Genomic DNA, 11,421 nt, shown 5'->3' on the forward strand with positions numbered 1-11,421 from the left:
GCGGTTCCGCTACCGCCTAGACCTGGCTGGGGTCAACAATGGCCGACGTCGCCGCCAACGGAAAGGAAAAGAGAATGGCCAGTCACGTACGTCAGTGTGATCAATTTGAAGATGCTTGCTCTTGTTTTTCTAGCGCGGAATGTTTGCAAACCAATGGTTGGATGTTATAAGAACTGTGGTATTTTCTGTCTATTAAAGTTCAAATTTCGTATTTGACATTGATGTTTGCCTTTTTTGAAATTATTTCAGGTCTTCCGATGACGTCCGTTCAGTGAGAGAATACGTTTCTCTGTAGGAATGAGCGTATGTAAACGATTTTGATTATACTCTGTTAAAAAAAGTAAAATGTTGAAATAATTTTTTTTTTTGCAAGTAACGGAATGTTGGAATTTGTTAAGACAAAGTCCACTTTACTATGATTCGATTCGTTTTTACTCCACGACGAAGCAAGCTCTAAAAACCGTTCGTACCTGTTGAAATACATGGTCCGTCTCTTTTTGGATGAATTGGTATGCCAGAGATGAAACATGGCTTCAATAGTAGCGCCCGTTGCTTCCCATCCGAGTTGACCCATTTTTTTACACGTTTGACTCTTGCTTTGTGTTTGTCAACGGTGCCACACCATCTGTTTTCTCTCGTGTACTGTACGTACGTACGTACGTAGTACTATATAGCTGGCTAATTGGAACAGGTGCTTGCACAGCTGGCCACATGGCACGGCGATGTCGTTGGCCACCACATGGATCACAAGAGCTAGTGGGCGAGTCATGCCATTGCGGTACTTGACTTTGTAATATAAGGAAATAGTCTATTTTAAACCTTAAACTATTGAGGTTCGACGAATCAAACCTTTAAATCTAAATATCTATCGTTTGCATCCTAAATTATATAACCAAAAATACTGACATGAAAAATATGAACCGGGATTCGGCTGACTATGAACTAGGGAGCCCGTTGGGTTGACCCTTTTTTTTTTTGTCTGTTAGACTGCTAAAAAAATGTGTGCAAGGTGATTCAAACTCTTTTTAAAATCCGTGAACCTTTTTACAAAACTCGTGGCCTGAGTTCTTCTGTCGCTGGATGTGCTCTGCGTGATGGATCGATGAATTGATGGGCGTACACATATGTGTATGTATTCGTCGTCGCGGTTGCCGCGTACGTCTGGCACGACCTCTTCTAATCTTTATTTCTTTTGTCACGTTTTATTGTTGTTGAACCCGTTGGCTAAAAAAAAAGAGAACCCGTTGGCTATAGATTTATACCGGTATTTCAAGTGTATGAGGCTACGAGCTAAAATGTGGGCAGCCGCTCAAATGCAGCCGTACGTACGATCCAACCACATGCATACGATATGTACACGTACCGGTATTTGAAGAGGTATAAATACGCACCGGCCAGGTTGCCGGTATACGGGTGTTCAGAACTGATGCGTGGGTCTCTGGGTAAACGTACAATCCAGCGAGGCGTCAACGGAACTGCACCGGGCCTTTATCTCTGCAAAGTTAGCTACGTACATAATCAAATACGTAAGTGATGTTACCTCATAGTACAATGCATGAAATCAACAAGAATACGCTAGCCAATACATGGACAAACTTGCCGTGCATGTATGCATGGATGGTACGTGTGCACTAAATAAATATAAGCTTGCATCACACGTGTTTAAAAAAATCGTACTTCTGAAAATAGAATGCACCAAAAATAAGGACTGTTGGAAATTTGACAAGGAACTAGGACGGTCCAGTATTTTTTGCGCCGGCCTCGGAACACAACAAATCCCAGCATGTTGTCTCAAAAAATAAAAAATCCCATCATCCTTTACAATCCCGGTTTAACAAACAAACTCAGGGTTTGATTTAGATCGGGATTAAATATTTCAAGATTCAAACGACAGGGATTTGAAATTAAGGGTTTGATTCACCGGAACACTACGAGTTCAGGGTTTAAAATAGACTTTTTTCGTCATATAATAAGGGGCGCACCGGCGCGAGCGCTCCCGCCGGTTAGGCGACAGCCGCTCGATCTGACTGCGATAGCCGTCAGATCTGGCATATCGTCCCCGCCTTGTGCAGGCGCACCGTCGCTCGTCGCCGTCTACCCCATCCTTCTCCTCCCGTCGTCGTCGCTCGTCGTCATTGACGCTCGTGCGTGCATAGGCTTGTCCCCCTGAACTCCGGTTTGAAGCTTTTTTCACTTTGGTTGAAACTTTTTTCGTGTCGCTTGAAGCTTTTTTTCACAACGGTTAAAGTTTTTCCATGTCGCTTGAAGCTTTTTGCTGGTTGTAGCAAAAATGACAGGCTTTCCTCGTTGGTCTGTGGTTGAAGCTTTTCAAACATATGGTTGAAGCTTTTGTGTCAACGATTGCAGCTTTTTGTATTTCGCTGTCGCCGGTTGAAGCTTTTTATATCGTTGGTTGAAGCTTTTTTCTAACCGGTTGAAACTTTTTTCATCATCGGTTGTAGCATTCGCGGTTTGCGTGGTGGGTGGCCCTTGATTCCCCTCGTCTCTGGTTGAAGCTTTCGATAGTGCCGGTTGTAGCATTTTTATCGTCAGTTTGAAGCTTTTTTCGTCGCAGTTGCAACATCGCCGTCTCCGTCATAGCTTTTCGTCTCCAACACCGGTGCACTAGTAGAAAACAGGGCTATTGTTCGGCCCTGGCCAGCCCATTAGTCTCGGTTCTTCAAGAACCGGGACCAATGGGGGCTATTAGACCCGGTTCGTGAGCCCAGGGGGTCGGTCGGGGCCTCGTGGGCATTGGTCCCGGTTCGTGTAGAACCATTTGTCCTGGTTCGAGCCACGAAATGGGACCAATGATCCTCGCTGCTGGCCCACAACCATTAGTCCCGGTTCGTGGCATGAACCGGGACAGAAGGGGTGGCTTTAGTCCCGGTTCATGCCACAAACCGGGACAAATAACTTGTCTATATATACCCACCGACGCGGCAGAGCACTCCACAGTGCTCTTGTTTTTTCAATCCGGCGAGGTTTCTAGTTCACCTCCTATGCACATGAGGTGTTCACCTCCTATGCACATGAGGTGTGGTGTTCGATGAAATGCCCGAGCCACACTAGTTAAGCTTTCTCCTCTCGAAGCTCGACCTAGGAGCTTCATTTCTTTCGAGATTTGTCTAGATTTAGGGGTCCGTCACGCCCCGTCCCCGTTTTCACCGCCGTTGATCGCCCGCGCCGATCTCGTCGCCGGCACCACCGTGGTGAGCCTCTTGTTCTCATCTTCTTTATGATACTTGTCTGATTTTCTTACTTTAGATAGATATTTGTCTGATTTTCTTAATTTTGACGCACATAATTATATGTAATGCACGCAGATGAACCGGCAATGGATGTATGGTGATAGACACACCTCCAAGTACATTAAGGGCGTGCATATTTTTCTCGAAGTGGCTGAGGCAAACAAGCAGAATGGTTTTATGTGTTGTCCATGCAGTAAATGTGGGAATACGAAGTCTTACTCTCACCGAAAAATCCTTCACACCCACCTGCTTTACAAGGGTTTCATGCCACACTATAATGTTTGGACGAGGCACGGAGAAATAGGGGTTATGATGGAAGACGACGAAGAAGAAGAGGACGATGACAACTATGTCCCCCCTGAATACGGTGATGCTGCAACGGGGGAGCTGCTGAAGATCAAGAGGAACCAGACAATGTGCCCGATGATGCTGCAACGGGGGAAGCTGTTGAAGATCAAGAGAAACCAGACAATGTGCCCGATGATGATCTCCGCCAGGTCATTGTCGATGCAAGGACGCAATGCGAAAGTCAACAGGAGAAGCTGAAGTTCGATCGCATGTTAGAGGATCACAAAAAAAAGTTGTACCCCAATTGTGAAGATGGCAACACAAAGCTGGGTACCGTACTGGAATTGCTGCAGTGGAAGGCAGAGAATGTTGTGCCTGACAAAGGATTTGAGAAGCTACTGAAAATATTGAAGAAGAAGCTTCCAAAGGATAATGAATTGCCCGATAGTACGTACGCATCAAAGAAGGTCGTATGCCCTCTAGGATTGGAGGTGCAGAAGATACATGCATGCCCTAATGACTGCATCCTCTACCGCGGTGCGTACGAGGATTTGAACGCATGCCCGGTATGCGGTGCATTGCGGTATAAGATCAGATGAGATGACCCTGGTAATGTTGACGGCGAGCCCCGCAGGAAGAGAGTTCCTGCGAAGGTGATGTGGTATGCTCCTATAATACCACAGTTGAAACGACTGTTCAGAAACAAAGAGCATGCCAAGTTGATGTGATGGCACAGTGAGGACCGTAAGAAAGACGGGAAGTTGAGAGCACCCGCTGACAGGTCGCAGTGAAAAAAATCGAGAGAGAGTACTAGGCTGAGTTTGCACGTGACCCAAGGAACGTATGGCTTGGTTTAAGCGCAGATGGCATTAATCCTTTCGGGGAGCAGAGCGGCAATCACAACACCTGGCCCGTGACTCTATGTATGTATAACCTTCCTCCTTGGATGTGCATGAAGCGGAAGTTCATTATGATGCTAGTTCTCATCCAAGGCCCTAAGCAACCCGACAACGACATTGATGTGTACCTAAGGCCATTAGTTGAAGAACTTTTACAGCTGTGGAATGGAAACGGTGTACGTGCGTGGGATGAGCACAAACAGGAGGAATTTAACCTGCACGCGTTGCTGTTTGTAACCATCAACGATTGGCCCGCTCTCAGTAACCTTTCAGGACAGACAAACAAGGGATACCACGCATGCACGCATTGTTTAGCTGACACCAAAAGTATATACCTGGGAAGCTGCAGGAAGAATGTGCACCTGGGCCATCGTCGATTTCTTCCGACCAACCATCAATGTCGAAAGAAAGGCAAGCATTTCAAAGGCGAGGCAGATCACCGGAAGAAGCCCGCCATGCGTACCGATGATCACGTACTTGCTATGGTCAATGATTTACACGTAATCTTTGGAAAGGGTCCCGGCGGACTAGCTGTTCCGAGTGACGCTGGGGGACACGCACCCATGTGGAAGAAGAAATATATATTTTGGGACCTACCCTACTGGAAAGACCTAGAGGTCCGCTCTTCGATAGACGTGATGCACGTGACGAAGAACCTTTGCATCAACCTGCTAGGCTTCTTGGGCGTGTATGGGAAGACAAAAGATACAGCTGAAGCACGGGACGACCTGCAACGTTTGCACGAAAAAGACGGCATGCCTCCAAAGTAGTATGAAGGTCCTGCCAGCTACGCTCTTACCAAAGAAGAGAAGGAAATCTTCTTTGAATGCCTGCTTAGTATGAAGGTCCCGATTGGCTTCTCGTCGAATATAAAGGGAATAATAAATATGGCAGAGAAAAAGTTTCAGAACCTAAAGTCTCATGACTGCCACGTGATTATGACGCAACTGCTTCCGGTTGCATTGAGGGGGCTTCTACCGGAAAACGTCCGATTAACCATTGTGAAGCTATGTGCATTCCTCAATGCAATCTCTCATAAGGTGATCGATCCAGAAATCATACCAAGGCTAAGGAGTGATGTGGTGCAATGTCTTGTCAGTTTCGAGCCGGTGTTCCCACCATCCTTCTTCAATATCATGACACACATCCTAGTTCATCTAGTTGACGAGATTGTCATTCTGGGCCCCGTATTTCTACACAATATGTACCCCTTTGAGAGGTTCATGGGAGTCCTGAAGAAATATGTCCGTAACCGCGCTAGGCCAGAAGGAAGCATCTCCATGGGCCATCAAACAGAGGATGTCATTGGGTTTTGTGTTGACTTCATTCCTGACCTTAAGAAGATAGGTCTCCCTAAATCGCGGTATGAGGGGAGACTACCTGGAAAAGGCACGCTTGGAGGGGAGACAATAATATGCAGGGATGGATATTCTTGGTCTCAAGCACACTGCAGAGTTCTACAGAACTCTACCTTGGTGACCCCTTATGTTGATGAACACAAGAACGGTCTACGCTCCAAACACCCGGAGCAGTGCGACGACTGGATTACATGTGAACACATCATGACTTTCAGCAGTTGGTTGGAAACACATCTCACAGATGAAAACACTGTTTGTGATGAGCTGTACTCGTTGTCTAGGGGACCATCTTCGACTGTTACGATTTGGAAAGGATACGATATAAATGGGAATACATTTTACACGATCGCCCAAGATCAAAAGAGCACCAACCAAAACAGCGGTGTCCGCTTTGATGTAGCCACCGAGAGGGGAAAGGACACATATTATGGTTACATAGTTGACATATGGGAACTTGACTACGGAGTAGATTTTAAGGTCCTTTGTTTAAGTGCAAATGGGTCAATCCGTCAGGAGGCGGGGTACAGGTAGACCCACAGTACGGAATGACAACAGTGGATCTGAACAATCTTGGGTACACTGACGAACTGTTCGTCCTAGCCAATGATGTGGCACAGGTTATCTATGTGAAGGACATGTCTACCAAACCGATAAAAAGAAAAAATAAGGAAGCGAATACATCATACGATGAGACAAAGCGCCACATAGTTCTTTCAGGAAAAAGGGACATCGTGGGAGTGGAGGGCAAGACAGACATGTCCGAAGATTATGAAAAGTTTCATGAAATTCCTCCCTTCAAAGTTAAGGCTGACCCAAGCATCCTGATAAATGATGAAGATTATCCATGGTTACGGCGCAATAAGGAAAGGACACAAGCGAAGAAAAAGTGAAGACTTTCTCCACAACTATTATGATGATACCATGCCAACTTTCAACCTTTTTGTAGTTCATTTGAAATGCATGTTGTAACAGACAAGTTTCCGTATGAAATCCTGATACTATTATATAGAATTTTGTTACAAACTTTAATAGCAAAAAGAATTATCATAAAAGAAAATAAATAAGTAATTAGAATTTTGTTCAAAACATTAAAAGCAAAAAGAATTATCATAAAATAAAATAAATAAGTAATTAGAATTTTGTTACAAACTTTAATAGCAAAAACAATTATCGTAAAAGAAAATAAATAAGTAATTAGAAACAAAAAAGAAAGCAAAAAAACTGGGAAAAAATTAAAATAAAGGAATCAACTAAAAAGCTTTTATAAACCTCTAGTATTATTGAAACTAAAATTATATAGAATTTTGTTACAAACTTTAATAGCAAAAAGAATTATCATAAAAGAAAATAAATAAGTAATTATAATTTTGTTCAAAACATTAAAAGCAAAAACAATTATCATAAAAGAAAATAAATAAGTAATTAGAATTTTGTTACAAACTTTAATAGCAAAAAGAATTGTCGTAAAAGAAAATAAATAAGTAATTAGAAACAAAAAAGAAAGCAAAAAACAGGAAAAAAATTAAAAAAAGTGCCACCTACACGGCCACCACGGCCTGCATACGACTAGAAACCCCTTACTAGGGCCAGGATGCAGGCCCGCAGTAGGCCCAATAGGCCCACAAGCACAGAGAGTGATTTTAGGCCCGTAAGCCTGCAGTAGACAGGAGCTCGAAGTGGTTGGTTCGGCAGGGCTTATAAACCACTCCGAGCCCCTCTCGGCTAGCGAGGTGGGACTAAACATAGTACCGCACCGCGCAAGGCCTTTGGTCCCGGTTGGTGGCACCAACCGGGACTAAAGGGAGGCATTGGTACTGGTTGGTGCGACCAACCGGGACCAAAGGCCTCTCCTTCCCGCCCTTCGGGCTGCTGAAAAGAGACCTTTAGTCCCGGTTTGTGCCACCAACCGGTACCAATGCCTCTGCTTCCCGCCCGTTGGGCTGCTGAAAAGAGAACTTTGGTGCCACCAACCGGGACTAAAGGTGGGGCTATATAAGCGGCAGTTTAGAAATTTTGATCTCTCCTCCTCTCTCCATTCGATCCCGACGCCGACGCCGCCCCTACCCCCCGCCGACGCTGACCTTGCCAGGCTACCAGAAACGCTGCCGCCCGCGAAGCCGTCCTCGTCGTCGCCGCCACCTACGCCGGCCGCGTGCGCCTCCTCCATCTGCCCGCCGACGAGCAGCCTGACCCTCCTCTGCTTCCCACAGTGAGATCCGCCGTCACTCCTCCCTCTCCTCCTCTAGCTCCGGCCTCCTCCCGTCGGCAGGCGCCCCTCCTCTCCCCACGCCGCGCTCTGCGCCCCCATTCTCTCCCCTCGTCGGCAGGGCCGGTCCTACATATCTCTTTTTCACTCCGATTTCTTCTGTTGGTTAAGATTAGAACAGACGAGCTCGGATTTTTATTCATAACTAATACACAACAACAATATCTTGTAATTTCTAAATTTGTAGTCATCCAGATCTTTCTTCGAAACCTTTCTTTTTTTAAAATTAAACTAACAATGTTTTTAATTTCTTGTACCATATGTTTGTGTTCTAGTTTGCAAGATGTTATCTAGATAGTATGCATCTGGTAATAACTAAAGAAAATAAATTTGCGTATTAGTTGATTAAGATCAAGGAAGGAGATATTCACATTTTTCCATAACAGGAACAGGTACTTATGTTAGAAATTCCATGGAATAATGCCTACTGTTGAAAAAGAAGTGACAATTATAGGATAAAAATAATTATTGTAGGCACGAACGTAGAAGAAACATATAACATTATTTTGGTAGTCCTACGAATTTGATACTTGTGCATCTCGACCTATTTTGGTAGTCCTGCATATCGGAACTTGTGCATTTCGGATACTCTAGGAACATCATTTTCTTTGATATGCTTATCCTATGTTGTCCTGCATGAGCAATGGGATTAGATATGCAATTTTTGCTTATTGGAATAAACATTTCTGCCACTTTGGCAAAACTTACGGTAGTTGAATTAATCTAATGTTGTTACCAACCAAAAGATGACATATATTAATTCTTGTTCATTAGATTGTTAGCTGTAGTGCAATATGAGACTGATAATTAAATTTTGTGAACAGTATGGCAACGTGTTTTTCTGTGAAATTAAAGGGGATGACCAATTAAGGAAGCTGAACAACAATATTTTTGACCATACAAAAGTAAAAAATGAACCTGACTACAATATTTAATTATCTATGCTAGCAGCCGACTATTTAAGTGATTACAACAATACTATATAATTTCTGATTTATAAGGCATGTCCATTTGATTTGATCATCAATTTAATCAAAAATAAAAAAGGAATAGCCAATAAGTTACCATCTGGTTAGCATGAACTTGTCTTATAAGTTAACATCTGGTTAGCACGAACTTGTGTTTTATTTCCTTTATTTAGTCATGTGCATGTGAACTTATTTCTTTATCCTTTTAGAATATAACAACTAGTATTACCACCATAGTGAATATAGCTTTGGTTTTATTTATTTATAGTAAGTGCTTAGTAGTTGAACTAGTTGATTTAATAAAACTACTTTATTTTATTATATATAGAAGTAGTTTATTTTTAGCAAAAAAATTAATAGAACTAGTTTATTTTTTAGTTCATTTTACGATGCCTACCCCGCATCCTCGTCGTCGACTTGGCGGAGGACACCTGCTTGATCAGAGGGGCCATGTCCGGGACTGGGCTCTGCCCAGCTGGTATTGGGAGGTGCTACCTTCCGGGGAGCGTAGGTTGGTGAGGAGGCAGCCCGTTGTTGACTCGATCCTTGTTTGGTGGCGGCCGCATGGGCCAGTGACGGTGCCGAGGCTTCCGGACACCGCGGAGGTGGTACGTCACCGTGTCAGCGAGGAGGACGAGCACGTCCGTCGTTACATGGTTGCATTGGAGGGCAGGTTCGACAATACCTGACAGGTTCTTCATGGATCTCACTAGAGCTATGGTCCTGTGATGGTTCCTTCTCTTTGGGTGTCCACCGCCCGCGACGATACCCGTCGGGCGCTACGGTTCTAGCTGTATTAGTGATGCTATATGTATGACAAGAGATGATGTAGTTTTGCTTATAATTGAATGCATGCTAATTTGAATACTACTTTATTTTACGATTTGGTTTTTCTTATTGAATGCTCAAATTAGAAAAGTACTCCTACTTTGAATGCTAAAATTGGAGAGCACTATGCAGAAATCTAGGATCCCCCTCCATCATCCACGTCGTCGTCCCCATCACCGACCCCCCTCCGACCTCGAGTCATGGTCTATATTGTTTTATGCTATTTTACCTTAAAGAGGGTATTTAATTAGGTCCTACCTAATACTGATGATCATGTTGCTGTAAATGTTGTATGACAATGTTGTAAAGGGTAGTAATTTGTCTCTTCAGCTGCTTTTCAGAGATGGAGTTCTTCACGATTATACTTGAGAAATCCTCCAGCAGGCAGGTGCTGCCGGACAATTTTGTGAAGATGCTGGACGGCCATCGAATACAGAACATGAAGCTGAGGCAGGCCGGCAACGGGCTTCGCAAGCTGTGGGACGTGGAGGTGGTGTTCGACACCGATGGAAGCATGTACCTAGATCGTGGCTTGAAGCAGTTCGTCCGTGCCTACGACCTGCGGCACGGGTACTTCCTTGTCTTCAGGTACGACGGCAACGCCACGTTCGTCGTGAAGGTGTTCGACACGACTATGTGTCGGAGGCGCTACCAGGATGACGACGATGCCAGTATGCTCTGTCTCTTCTTCCTCTCCATTAGGCTATGTCTCACATCCATTTAAAAAAATTACATTTGGCAAGGCAATGGGAGCAGGAGCAGCGAGTACTGACAATGTTGTAAAGGGTAGTAATTGGTCTCTTCTGCTGCTTTTCAGAGATGGAGTTCTTCACGATTATACTTGAGAAATCCTCCAGCAGGCAGGTGCTGCCGGACAATTTTGTGAAGATGTTGGACGGTCATCGGCCACAGAACATGAAGCTGAGGCAGGCCGACAACGGGCTTCGCAAGCTGTGGGACGTGGAGGTGGCGTTCGACACCGATGGAAGCATGTACCTAGATCGTGGCTGGAAGCAGTTCGTCTGTGCCTACGACCTGTGGCACGGGTACTTCCTTGTCTTCAGGTACGACAACAATGCCACGTTCGCCGTGAAGGTGTTCGACACGACTATGTGTCGGAGGCGCTACCAGGATGACGACGATGCCAGTACGCTCTGTCTCTTCTTCCTATCCATTAGGCTATGTCTCACACCCATTTTTAAAAAAACTTTTTTTGCATTTGGCAAGGCAATGGGAGCAGGAGCAGCGAGTACTGCGACATGTGCTATGTCTACGGCAGCAGCGACTCTGGCTATAGCAAAAGTAGCAGCGACTCTGGCTACAACAAAAGTAGCAGCGACGATGGCCTTGCGATGGTGATCCCACAGCTGGGCGACAGGGCCATGCCAATTCTGGTAGAGGAGTACATCCCACAACCTGGCCTGGGGCTTCGCCGCTCTAAGCGCATCAGGATGATGAAGGAGAAGGTGAAGAAGCAGGAGTGAAGATCTTAAGAACCTGATGGAGCTTTAATCTTTATAGTGTAAACCTTTTAAGTACGATAGTGTTGAACTGCTACTGCAC

Source organism: Hordeum vulgare, chromosome 5H (genome assembly GCF_904849725.1).
Source record: "Hordeum vulgare subsp. vulgare chromosome 5H, MorexV3_pseudomolecules_assembly, whole genome shotgun sequence".
Lineage (NCBI taxonomy): Eukaryota > Viridiplantae > Streptophyta > Magnoliopsida > Poales > Poaceae > Hordeum > Hordeum vulgare.